The sequence below is a fragment of the Dipodomys spectabilis genome, unplaced genomic scaffold, assembly GCF_019054845.1.
Source record: "Dipodomys spectabilis isolate Male_0828 unplaced genomic scaffold, ASM1905484v1 ptg000140l, whole genome shotgun sequence".
NCBI classification, from domain to species: Eukaryota; Metazoa; Chordata; class Mammalia; order Rodentia; family Heteromyidae; genus Dipodomys; species Dipodomys spectabilis.
The window spans coordinates 29,470,872-29,485,000 of record NW_024870817.1 but is presented as its reverse complement, the minus strand read 5'-3'; the positions used below and the strand labels follow the sequence as shown (position 1 = coordinate 29,485,000).

General features: G+C 40.8%; 1 protein-coding gene across 1 annotated transcript in view; it reads right to left on the bottom strand.

The window, feature by feature from the left end:
* The window catches only part of Arhgef28 (Rho guanine nucleotide exchange factor 28), a 222,749-nt gene that overhangs the window by 131,689 nt on the left and 76,931 nt on the right, over nt 1–14,129 (bottom strand). The window lies entirely within an intron of this gene.

The following is a 14,129-nucleotide window of genomic DNA, read 5'->3' as shown; positions in this document are numbered from 1 at the left end:
ATAGTTCAGATCCAGCATCATTCTCACTCCCCACACCCCACCTCAAAGGCAAGTGAACTGATTTTTGCTTTGGCAGGCCTACATAGTTTCCTTATAGGGTACTGTGATTTATTCACTTTTAAACAAATACTACTAATTATACTAAGACAGATCAATTTTCATAAGATTTAGAATTCCTGGGCTGGGAAGGTGGCTCAGTGGTAGAGCGCTTGCCTTGCGCATGCCTGAGTCCCTGGGTTCGATTCCTCAGCACCACATAAGCAAAAAAGAAAAAAGGCCGGAAGTGGCGCTGTGGCTCCAGTGGTAGAGCGCTAGCCTTGAGCTGAAGAGCTGAGGGACAGTGCCCAGGCCCAGAGTTCAGGCCCCACAACCAGACCAAAACAAAAACAAAAACAATAAAAAGAATTAGAATTCCTTTAAAATATCTTTCAAGCTGGGGGCACTGGCTCACCCATGTAATCCTAACTACTTGGGAGGCTGAGAATAGCAGGATCCCAGATCAAAGCCAGCCTAGACAAAAAGTTAACCAAGACTCTGCCTCAACCAATAGTTGGATAAGGTGGCACGCACTTGTCATCCAACTACATCGGAGCTGAGGGCATGAGGAGCACAGTGCCAGGCTAGTCCAGGTAAAATTGTTCACAAGACCTCATCTCAACAGCAAAAGCTTAGGCATGGTGGTATGTACAGGTCATCTTAGCCACAACAGAAATAATTAGGAAGGTGGTGATGCAGAAAATGGGACCCTATCTTAAAAACAACCAGGGTAAAAAGAGCTATGGGTGTGACTTAAGTGGTAGCACACCTGCCTAGCAAGCACAAGGCCCTAAGCTCGAATTTTAAAATAACTTTCAAACTCATGAAAACTTTCTCCTAAAATTATTTTATGAAAATGTGTGGATTGAGGAGACACGTCTTTAATTAATTTAGTACCAAACAGAACTACATCTTCAGCACTCATTCTACTGGAATTTAATTAAATTGCTCCAAGAGAGTTTCTGCTAAATTGGTAGGATCCTTTTACACTAACCCACTGTACCACCAACTGCACAGAGCAATCAAACCACCCGTTGCTATAGCAACCTGCAGCAGATAATGGTATCTGTAACTCTAGCTATTCCATTTGAAATTCCTATTAATCTTGCCAAGGCCCACCCAGAAGGTAGGATTACCTCTCTAAATCAGACTAACCCAACTTGATAAACATGTTTTCTTTTATTGCCAAACTATAATGGAACAAGAGATAATCTCTAATAATTATGTTCACTAGTGACACAGCATCAGCAAACATAGGGTTTTTTAATCCAGGTAAAGTAGCTGTAAGATTAATGTCAATGCCTCATTAAGAAGTAGATTTGCCTTTAAAAGGATCTGAGATCTGTGTACAAGTTTTACCATCTCCTTTCGCAATAGGAGACCATAGTCTAGACCTAAGCAAAGCAAAAGCTTCCCCTCCACCACCACCACCCCAATTACAGCATGTTCTATATTCACTTTTAATTGCCGCTTGGCGGTGCCATCAAAATCCCTTCCCCAGAAAGAGAGAAAAGAGATTGAAAAAATAAAGTCTCTCATCAGAGTCAGCCAGACCCCCACTGAGAATGCCGTTATCCGTAACTCTCAGGTTCAACTCGTCCTCAACCAAGTCTACTCGCTGGCTTAGATCACTGGGTACATCGAGGACACAGCTGGAATGCAAGCCTCAAGTTCTCCCCTTCCTTCAACCTGTCTTACAGATGCCACAAAGCACAGCCCCGCCCCCTGCCCCCCCACAGTAGTGGCAGGCTCCCCGTGTACCCTTCTGGCAACACAAAAGGAAATCAGTCTACAAATGAATCCTTTCTTGCCATTGGCTGTGAATTCTGAGAGAACTAGGGTCAAGTTGATTTCTATTTCCTGCTTAGGCCTATGCTAGAGGAGGATGAACAAACCCTTCTTTCCCTCCACCCTACATCTTCATATCAGCTGTGGAGCAGGACTGGAGAGGGTATGCTACTTATCTTTGTAAGTAGCTCAAACATTTCCAATGCTAACACTATTTTTAATGTGTGTGTCTTGGTACTGAAGCTTGAGTTCAGAAATTTCTCTCCCATTCACTCCATTTGCTTGCTTGGTGGCAATTTAACACTTGATGCTATGCCTACAGCCTGACAGAGGTAGAGTCTCAAGGACTCTTTTGGCCAGGCTGGCTTTGAATCTCAATCTTCAGATCTCAGCCTCCTGAGTAACTAGGATTACAGACATGAGCCACCGATGTCCAGCTGAATGACTGATTGTAATTTCTGAAAAGCCAAGCTTGTCAGATGACTGATTCCTTGCAAACTGATTCCTTGATTCTTTTTTTTTTTTTTTTTTTTTTGGTCAGTAGTGGGCTTGAACTCTGGCCTTGGGCGCTGTCCCTGTGCTCTTCAGATCAAGGCGAGCGCTCTACTGCTTGAGCCACAGCGTCACTTCTGGTTTTCTAGTGGTTTACTGGAGATGAGAGTCTTACAGGGGATTGGGAAGGTGGCTCAGTTGTAGAGCGCTTGCCTTGCATGCCTGAGGCCCTGGGTTCGATTCCTCAGCACCACATAAGCAAAAAGAAAAAAGCCTGAAGTGGCACTGTGGCTCAAGTGGTAGAGCGCTAGCCTGGAGCTGAAGAGCTGAGGGACAGCGCCCAGGCCTAGAGTTCAGGCCCCACAACCGGACCCCCCCCCCCCGAAAAAAAAAAGAGTCTCACAGACTTTTCTGCCTGGGCTAGCTTTGAACCGTGATCCTCAGATCTCAGCCTCCTGAGTAACTAGGATTAAAGGCGTGAGCCACCGGAGCCCGGCCCCTTGATTCTTCTGTCAGCATAAAAGCCATGTAAAAAGAAAAACTGAACTCTTCATCCAAAGACTAATGACAACATTTTGGATTTCTGTTTCAACATCTCAATTCATTCCTTTCTCCTACAAGTGGCAGTACTCACAAGAGTGTTCATTTTGCCTAACTACTATACATGCAGACGGAGAGAAACAAAGAGATTTTTATCCACAGAACTATCAAAAAAGCCTTGCTCACCCCCAAGAAGGTGGATAACATGGCAGGAACTCCCAAATACCTCTCAGTCCTATCTCTTAACATTAACGGACTTAACTCTCCAATTAAGCGACATAGACTGTCTAGTTGGATTAAAAAACAAGATCCTTCTATCTGCTGCCTTCAGGAGTCACATCTTGCCCATAAAAACAAACACATTTTCAATGTTAAAGGCTGGAGCAAAATCTACCAAGCAAATGGCCCCCATAAACAGGCGGGAGTTGCAATCCTAATATCAGATAAAATAGACTTCAAATTAAAATTCGTGAGAAGAGATAAAGAAGGTTGCTACATACTAGTTAAGGGATCTCTCCTTCAGGAGGATATTAAAATTCTAAATATCTATTCGCCAAACAATGGAGCACCCAAATTTATCCAAGAAACACTACTTTCCCTCAAATCCCACATAGATCCAAAGACATTAATTGTTGGGGATTTTAACACACCACTCTCCCCACTAGATAGATCAACTCGGCAAAAACTCAACAGAGAAACCGCAGATCTAAACAGCTGCATAGATCAACTAGATTTAACAGACATCTACCGAATATTTCACCCAGCAGCATCAGAATACACATTTTTCTCAGCAGCACATGGGACATTTTCTAAAACAGACCACATTTCAGGCCACAAAGCAAACTTGTCTAAATTCAGAAACATTGAAGTTATACCTTGCATTCTCTCTGACCACAAGGGAATAAAATTAGAACTCAACACCAAAAGCCACCAAAGAAAGTCCTGTAACACATGGAGGCTGAACAACACACTGCTGAATCACGTGTCGGTCATGGAAGAGATTAGAAAGGAAATTCAAATGTTCATGCTATTCAACAAAAATGAACACACAAATTACCAGCTCCTCTGGGACACAACAAAGGCAGTACTCAGAGGCAAGTTTATAGCTCTGAGCTCCTACATCAACAAATTGGAGAGATCTGAAACCAACAATTTAATGACACATCTAAACCTCCTTGAAAAAGAGCAACAAGATAAACCCCAATCCAGTAGACGGAAAGAAATAACTAAAATTAAATCAGAATTAAATGAATTAGAATCCAAAAAAGCTATAGAAAGAATCAAGAAAACAGAGTTGGTTCTTCAAAAAAATTAACAAAATTGACAGACCCTTAGCAAATCTTATCAGAAAAAGAAGAGAACACACCCAAATAAATAAACTCAGAGATGAGAATGGAAACATCACCACGGAAACAACCAAGATTCAGAACATTATAAGGGAATATTCACAAAACTTTATGCTAATAAGTTTGAGAACTTGACAGAAATGGACCTTTTCCTAGCAAATATTGACATGCCAAAACTAAACCAAGATGAGCTAAGCCATCTTAACAGGCCCATATCAAGCAATGAAATAGAAACAGCAATAAGAGACCTCCTAGCTAAGAAAAGTCCAGGACCAGATGGTTTTACAGCGGATTTCTACAAGGTCTTCAAAGCAGAGCTCACACCAATACTCCTCCAACTCTTCAATAAAATTGAAAGAGAAAGTTCACTACCGAACACATTCTATGAAGCCATCATAACCCTCATCCCAAAAACGAGGCAGGGGACTCATCAAAGAAAGAGAACTATAGACCCATTTCTTTGATGAACATTGATGCAAAACTTCTCAACAAAATTTTGGCCAATCGACTTCAACAATTCATCCAAAAAATCATACACCACGATCAAACAGGATTCATTTCAGGGGATGCAAAGCTGGTTCAATATACGTAAATCAATTAATATTATTCATCACATCAACAGGAGCAAGGATAAGAACCACATGGGTATCTCAATAGATGCAGAAAAAGTATTTGACAAGATCCAACCCTTTATGATGAAGGTTTTGGAAAAATTAGGAATCCATGGAACATTCCTCATTACAATAAAGGCTGTATATGACAAACCTACACCCAGTATTATACTTAATGGTGAAAAACTAAAGCCATTTCCTCTTAACTCAGGAACAAGACAAGGATGTCCATTCTCTCCACTTCTCTTCAATCTAGTACTAGAATGCCTAGCCACAGCAATGACAAGATGCAAACATAAAGGGGATTCAAATAGGGAAAGAAGAAATAAAACTCTCCCTCTTTGCAGATGACATGATCTTGTATTTAAAGAATCCCATAGACTCCACTCCCAAATTACTCAAGCTGATTCAAAATTTTGGCAAAGTAGCAGGGTATAAAATTAACCCCCAAAAATCAATGGCTTTTCTGTATGCCAACAGTGAGAAAAGCGTGGCTGAAATTAGGAAAGTAACTCCATTTGTAATAGCCCCTCAAAAAATAAAATACATAGGAATTAACTTAACCAAAGAAGTGAAGGACCTCTATGATGAAAACTTTAAAATCTTGAAAAAGGAAATCAAAACAGAACTTAGAAAATGGCAAAACCTCCCATGCTCCTGGATTGGAAAGATTAACATGGTGAAAATGGCAATACTTCCCAAGGCTATCTACAAATTCAATGGGATACCTATCAAAATTCCAACTTCATTCTTCAAGGAAATAGAAGAGGCAATCCAAAAATTCATATGGAACAATAAAAGACCCCGAATAGCAAAAACGCTCCTCAACGGAAAGAACACTGCTGGTGGAATATCAATACCAAATTTCAAACTCTACTATAAAGCCATAGTAATCAAAACAGCTTGGTACTGGCATAAGAACAGACCTCAAGACCAATGGAATAGAATTGAAAACCCAGAAATGAACCTACAGACCTATAGCCATCTAATCTTGGATAAGGGAGCTAAAAAAATAGAATGGAAGAAAGACAGCCTCTTCAGTAAATGGTGCTGGCAAAATTGGTTAAATACTTGTAGAAAACTAAAGCTAGATCCTGATATATCACCCTGCACCAGAATCAACTCCAAATGGATCAAAGACCTCGTAGTTAAAACAGACACTCTGAAAACATTACAGGATGGAATAGGAGAAACCCTAGGTCTTCTTGGCTCAGGCCGAAATTTTCTTAATAGAGACCCGGAAACACAACAAATCAAAGAAAGGTTGGACAAATGGGATTGCATGAAGTTGCAGAGCTTCTGCATGGCAAAGGACATAGCTAGCAAGATCAATAGAAAGCCCACAGATTGGGAGATCTTCACTAGCCATACAACGGACAAGGGTCTCATATCTAAAATATACTTGGAACTCAAAAAATTAAATCCCCCAACAACAAATCCTCAAAGAAACAACTGCCCCATAAATAAGTGGGCTAAAGACTTGAAGAGAAACTTCTCTGAAGAAGAAAGAAGGATGGCCAATAGACACATGAAGAAATGCTCAACCTCCCTAGCCATAAAAGAAATGCAAATCAAAACAACATTGAGATACCACCTCACCCCAGTTAGAATGGCTATAATCAAGAATTCTAACAACAACAGATGCTGGAGGGGATGTGGACAGAAGGGAACCTTACTTCATTGTTGGTGGGAGTGTAAAGTTGTTTAATCACTTTGGAAAGCAGTATGGAGGTTCCTGAAAAGACTTCACATAGAGCTCCCCTATGACCCAGCAATCCCACTTTTGGGCATTTACCCAAATGTTTACAAACAAGACCACACTAAAGCTACCAGCACAACTATGTTTATTGCAGCATTATTTATTATAGCTAAGATATGGAACCAATCCAGATGCCCCTGAGTAGATGAATGGATCAAGAAAATGTGTTATATATACACAATGGAATTCTATGCTTCCATCAGAAAGAATGACATTGCCCCATTTGTTAGGAAATGGAAAGGCTTGGAAAAAATTATATTAAGTGAAGTAAGCCAGGCCCAAAGAAACATAGGTCCCATGGTTTCCCTTATTTGCAATATCTAGTATATGTATGAGTCAAGCAGAAAAGGTCAGATAATGTGATGTTAGGAAAATGAACCCTTAGATATGTATTTAAATTTTTTTTCTTTCATGCATTTGTTTCTAACGCATTTATAAGATTATTTCTTTGTTGCTTTGTATGTCCCTCCCCCACAGTATAACCCCTGCTTTCACTATATTTGATGTCAGTATAATTTGTGGAGGAGATGGGGAAAACTTTACAACTTTGGTACGGTGGGGGGGGGCGGGGATTGGGTGGGGGGCCAGGGGGAGGCTGGGAAGAGATGTGAAGGGTAAACAAAGGAGGAAGCTGCAATGCTTGATAAGAAATGTACTTATTATCTTGCTCATGTAATTGTAACCCCTCTGTACAGTATGTTCACAAAAAATTAAAATTAAAAAAAAGCCTTGCTCAAATGAAAGCACCAGCTTTCCAGTCAACTCCATAAGCACAAAGCAGCCCTCCTGAATGTAGAAGCAGAAGAGGTAGCAGCAACTCCAGAAAGTGCCCTTTTACAGTGTCATTTTGATAGTTACACGATGACTTAGTTCAGGAAGAATATAAGACATCTCTTTTCTGGTACTAAGGCTTGAACTCAGGGCCTGGATGCTGTCCCTAGGTTTTTCTCTCAAAGCTGATGTTCTACCCACTTGTGCCACAGCTCCACTTCTACCTTTTTGGTGGTTAATTAGAAATAGGAGTCTCATGGATTTCCTGCCTGACTAGGTTTCGAACCTCGATCTTCAGATCTCAGTTTTCTGAATAGCTAGTATTACAGGTATAAGTCCCTGATGCCCAGTAAGAAGATACTTTTTTTGAAATAGGATTTTTAATTTAAGTACTTTCAGTAATTTTTCTTTATTTTTCTGAGCCACAAAAGTAATTGCTTAAGAAAACTCAAAAACGCTTGATAAGAAATGTACTCATTATCTTGCCCATGTAATTGTAACCCCTCTGTATAGTATTTTCATAATAAAAAAATAAATAAAAGAAAACTCAAAAATAACTAAGAAAAATATCTAGCCATTAAAGGAGTGCATGCAAAAATTAATACATAAATTGTGCACATATATGTGACAGGTTTGTTGAATTTTGGTTCCCAGACCATTCAATCCTTCCATTTAACATACAAACCAACGATCACCACTGTCAATTATCAAATATTTGCCTCACTCCACTAAGACACTCCATGCATTAACACTCACCCCCATCATTTCCTCAATACTCCTAGCCACTTCCTGAAACTTAGCCCCAACCACCCACTAGCTTAATCCGCCATCAATGGGCTTGCCTATTTAGAATGTTTCATACAAATGGAATCCTAGAATCTAGTCTTTTGTAATTGGCTTCTTTCAAGTTGTGAAATGTTTTTGAGGTTCAACCATTGCTGGTACTGTATCAGTACATTCATGTTTAGTTTGAAGTTTATGTCATTAGTATATATTAAACTCTACATAGTAAGGGGTTTCGCCATGACATTCCCCTAAATACTTCATGATCCTTGATTACCCATATTGCTTCATTGCTCTCTCACATTTTGTCTATTCATCCTTGGCTAATGTGGGCTGTGTCCACTATTGTCTATTATGGACAAGGACCTTTGTGTACTAACGCAGGTATGTTTTTGTTTCTCTTGAGCACATGCCTATAAGTATAATTGTAGGAATATATGGCATTTCTATGTTTAATATATTTTGCATAAAGTGTTATACGTCCTCTTTATCTGACACACCTAATATCTCAAGAGAAAAGAATTCAGTCATGAAGAAAAAGATATCTAAAAATTTGATTGTAATTATCTATTAAGCAGAAGCTCTAAGTCTTTATATTTCAAAGTAAAGTCAGGACATAATTGTCCTAATTTAATCAATTCCTTGCATAAGATGAGGCAGGTCATCTTTCAAAGACATAAACAAAACTTAGTTTGTTGTAGGCTTACTTCTATGTCCCAAGTCTTCAAATTTAGATTGTGCTTCAAGAAAGAACCTGACTGTAGCTACAGCTTCCTGTTGAACTCATTCAACACCACCAGGATCCTCAGCAGAGCTGAATGCTCTTCCTCCTCAGCCTGCTAATTTGACCCAGCTGGAAGATAGAATCTACATCAGATAGGAAAGAATCTGTTGCCTCCAGGTAAGCTGCTGAGAACTCTGAACTATGAGCTCATGTAAAGTTCTCTAATGTCCTTTATTTCTGAAATATCCTAGAATATGGGGAGGAGAATCTTCATTTATATGAGAGAAAATGCTAGTAGTATTATAATGATATGGAAAAATAATATCAGCTTGATATCCTATCTTTGTCTTATGTCTTTTAATGATGAAAGTGTTCCTTTTAGGAGAAAAAGACTGGTAAGGCCTAAAGAAATGTTGGAAAAGTCTGAGCTTCTCTGTAAAATGAAAGAAAAAAATCACAAAGCAAGAGGAATATTCTCTGTATCTATTTTTTAATATTTTTAAAAATTGTTTTATGCTGGATGTAGTGGTAAATTAACCTGCGACTCCAGGTATTCACGAGGCAGACATTGGGAAGATCACACTTAGAGACCAGCCCAGCTCAAGAATAAGACATTCATGGGCTGGGAAGGTGGCTCAGTGGTAGAGTGCTTGCCTTGCATGCATGAGGCCCTGGGTTCGATTCCTCAGCACCACATAAGCAAAAAGAAAAAAAGCCGGAAGTGGCACTGTGGCTCAAGTGGTAGAGCGCTAACCTTGAACTGTACAGCCAAGAGACAGCGCCCAGGCCCAGAGTTTAGGCCCCATGACCAGACCCTCCCCCCCCAAAAAAGAGAATAAGACATCCATTTTTGAGACAGGTAGTCTGGTACTTATGATTCACACCTGTAATCCTAGCTACTTGGGGAAGCTGAAGGATTGTAGCTAGAGTCCAATTCGGGCAAAAAATTTCTAGGAACCCAATCTTAAAAATAACCAGCAAAAAGTAAGGCTGGAATATGCCTCCAGTGGTAGCCTAGCAAGCACAGGGCCCTACATTCAAACCTTAGTACAACTACCACAACGATCACCCAGGAAAGTAACAAGACATGGTGGTTAACCACTGCAATCCCCAGCTATGCAAGAGTATAGGTAAGAGACTGCAGTCTGAGGCTAGCTCTGGACAAAAACACAGACCCTATCCAAAAAATAACCAAAGCAAAAAAGGACTGAGTTGTACCTCAAGTGGTGGAGCCCTTGCCTAGCAATCACACAGTCCTGGGTTCAAACTCTAGCACTGCCAAAAGAACATCTTTTTTACTTGACACATAATCATACATGTTTAGGAGGTACAGTCTTATCATTTAATACATGTTTACAGTGTATAATAATCTGTTTGGGGAGCCTATAAATTCATCTTTTCTAGTTCTTAAAATATGTGCCATTGTAAATACAGTCACCCAGCCACGCTATAGAACACTAAAGCTTACTCATTCTATGGAGCTTTATCTATCTGCCTTCCTCAGCTGCTCCCTTTCTTTTCCCTTCTCAACCTCTAGTATCATTATTTTTCTCTCTTCTTCTATGAATTCAACTTTCCAAAGTTACACCAATGACTGAGTACATGCAGTGTTTTTCTTTCTGTGTCTGACTTTTAAAATTGTGATGAAATATATATATATATATATAATAATCATTGAAGTTATATAGACAAAACAATTTCATGCTAAATAAGTAATTTAAGGGTAAAGTTTCACTCTATTGATAAAATGTTGATGTTTCTACCTTTTTAAACAAAATCGTGTTGAAAATGTCCAGAGTTCCAACTTCTAGGAAAATGGTGCTCAACCCAATCTGGGCAGATAAAGGTGAGAGACAATTACATCACTAACTAAGTATCTATCTGCTTCCTCACCACTGACCTCAGTCTCAGGTCACAGCTTTCCAGACTCAAAGGGGCTATATCTGGATTAAAAATATTAAACTACATGCCATAGTTCTAAAGAGCTCTCAGTTAGAGGATTGAAACCATCTTAGAAGGGAAACTATGTGAGGATAAAAGCCCTCTTGTTTTCCCAATATAGTGTCACAGGAAATATGGAAATAAGAGGAAAGTGCTATGCATCTCTCCTTGTGTGTCTCACAAACCAGAGCACACATGGAATGCCACCCTTCTATGTAAAGAAACTCCAAACAAAACTGCTCACTCTAGACACCATGACACCAACAGTCCTGGCTTCTCAGAACACACAACCTTTGCCTATAGAATCATGTCATGTACTTGCTCTCAGAGCTGGACATCATGTGCTAAGCACCCACCACTTTTGATAGGAGGATGGTGTTTTACCTGTATTTTCTCATCTCCAACGACACCCAAACTTTTGCCTCTTCCACCATCCCAACACCACTCTATCATTTTCCACAATAAAACAGGGACAAATAACTTGCATAAGGCTGAAAAGTCAGTTTGCTGCAAAGCGAAACTTTGAGCCGTCTGTTTGTTGCAAACGTGTCATTGAGACAAGTCTATGCAGTCGGGACACACATCTTTCAGTTATAAGAGCTTGAGAGAATGAAGCTCATTTCCAGGCAATGCTTCTTATGTTCACATTATTGTTGTTGTTGTTTTCCATCACCATATGTGCCAGAGAAAACTTTAGACCAACAGTGGAAACATTAAGTAGACAGACTCTCTGTTACATGCACTTTTTTTTCTATATTGGGGATTGAACCTCAGGTCCTAGCACTTGGCAGGTAGTCTACCACTTTAGCCACATGCCCAGACCTTTTTGTCTTGGTTATTTTCAAGGTAGTGTCTCCCTTCCCAGGCCCACTGTGATCCTCCTACTTGTGCTTCCTGTGCACTAGAAAGGACAGGCCACTGCACCCAGCTATAGGATAGAGTCTGAACTGTTATGCTCAGGCGGGCCTCAAACTATGATCCCTTGAACTCCATCTCCCAAGTAGCTAGGATTTTAGGCTTGAGTCATCTCACCCAATGAAAGCAGACTGATTGCCTGGTCAAGCTGTGACATTTTAGACAAGGTAAATAACCTCTCTGCTCTTTCCCATGCCTAAAATGAGAAAAATTTATTTTAGATTCCCAGAAATGTCTCTCTCTACAACCACTAGTAAGTACATTCCACAAGTATACTTATGTTGTTCAGCTTGCAGCAGTGTGCTCAGTGCCTATACAGGACCTGGACAGACAAATCCTCACAAATGACTTTAGGAACAAATCAGCATAAACTCAAGAACAGGGCTGACTCTTTTGTCTATTTCTGATTATTTCTGTACACTCATTTCTGGGAGTATGGTGTAAATGGTAGAATACCCACTAAGTGATACAAAATAGCCACCTCGTACAAAGTGGGCAAGTAGGCTGGACACTGGTGGTTCACACCTATCATCTTCATTACTCAGGGAGGCTAAGGTCTAAGACTTGTGGTTCGGAGCCAGCCTGGCCAGACCAATTCATAAGACTCATTTCCAATTAACCAGCAAAAAGTTGGAACTTGAGGTGTGGCCCAAGTGGTAGAATACCTGCTATGAGTGAGCACACAAGACCCGGAGTACAATTCTCCCTCTCCCTCTCCTTCTCCTCCCCCACTACCCCCCCCCACACACACACTTTCTCTTTCTCTCTCCCTCCCTCCTTCCCCACTCAGAGAATGGATGGGTAAAAAAACCTATAGGACTCCTGTCACCTGCCCACTCTTGTGTCAGATCCTTGGCCTTTCCTGCCGTTCCACACAGGAGCACAGCTTGAACTGCTAAGGAAAAAATGCATCTTAGCCTCAAAGGAAATGTTTTTGCCTATGCTCTTCTGTGACTAGAACAGATTTTCTAATCCTCACTCGTGCTTTCCCTGTGAATGAAAATGTGAAAGGTGACACAAAAGTTGAAGCAGCATTATCACACATATGGTTGCTTTTAACTTTTACAAAAGAATAAAAAGGAAAGTGGATTCATACGGGGGTGACTGGTGTTGTATTATTCCTGACTGGCTCCATGAACAGTAGACTCCAAACAGCATTAGCTTCTGAAACATCAAAAACTGCAGTGGCATACTGGAGGCATGGATGGTCTCACATAATTCAAGATGACTATGAATACTTTGAAAAACCCCTCCCTGGACCCCCAGACAGTGCTAACCGACGCTGAGAAGCCAGGTGACGAAAGGAGGAAGGGACGGTAGACATGAGGAACCACAACATTCTGCAAGGGACCTCACACATCACTCGCAGGAGGTGTCGTGAACCAAACAGAAAGGATTCTTTGGTGATCAGTTAAGTTGGAGATCTATGAGATTAAACAGGGTTATGGAGTTTTCTAGGCCATTTCTTGATTTCCTAGAAACTATGGAACTCTAAATGCATTTAGATCTCCAATTTCTACTTATTTGACCAAAATATCCTCATTTTTCACATCTTCTAAAGCTAGTGTTATATACAGTACTCTTTAGAAAATCATAGGTTCATGCCTATAATCCTAGCTACTCAGGAGGCTAATATCTGAAGATCACAGTTTGAAGCTAGTCCAGGCAGGAAAGTTATAAGACTCATCTCCAATTAATCACCAAAATACTCAAAAGAGGAGCTATGGCTTAAGTAGTAGAGTGCCATCCTTGAACAAAAAAGCTAAAGGTCGGCACTGGGAAGATGGCTCAGTGGTAGAGCGCTTGCCTTGCATGCATGAGGCCCTGGGTTCGATTCCTCAGCACCACATAAGCAAAAAGAAAAAAAAAGCCGGAAGTGGCGCTGTGGCTCAAGTGGTAGAATGCTAGACTTGAGCTGAAGAGCTGAGGGACAGCGCCCAGGCCCAGAGTTCAGGCCCCACGACCGTACTCCCCCCCCCCCCAAAAAAGCTAAAGGTCAGTGCTCAGATTCTGAGTGCAAGCCCTAGTATCAACACACACACACACACACACACACACACACACACACACACACACACACACACACACCCAAGCAGGGCACTGGCCCCACGACCGTACTCCCCCCCCCCCAAAAAAGCTAAAGGTCAGTGCTCAGATTCTGAGTGCAAGCCCTAGTATCAACACACACACACACACACACACACACACACACACACACACACACACACACACACACACACACACACACACACACACACACACACACACACACACACACACACACACACACACACACACACACACACACACACACACACCCAAGCAGGGCACTGGTGGATTTTAGCTACACAGGAGTCTGAAATCTGAGAATTGTGGTTGAAAGCCAGCGTAGGTAGAAAAGTCCATGAGACTATTATCTCTAA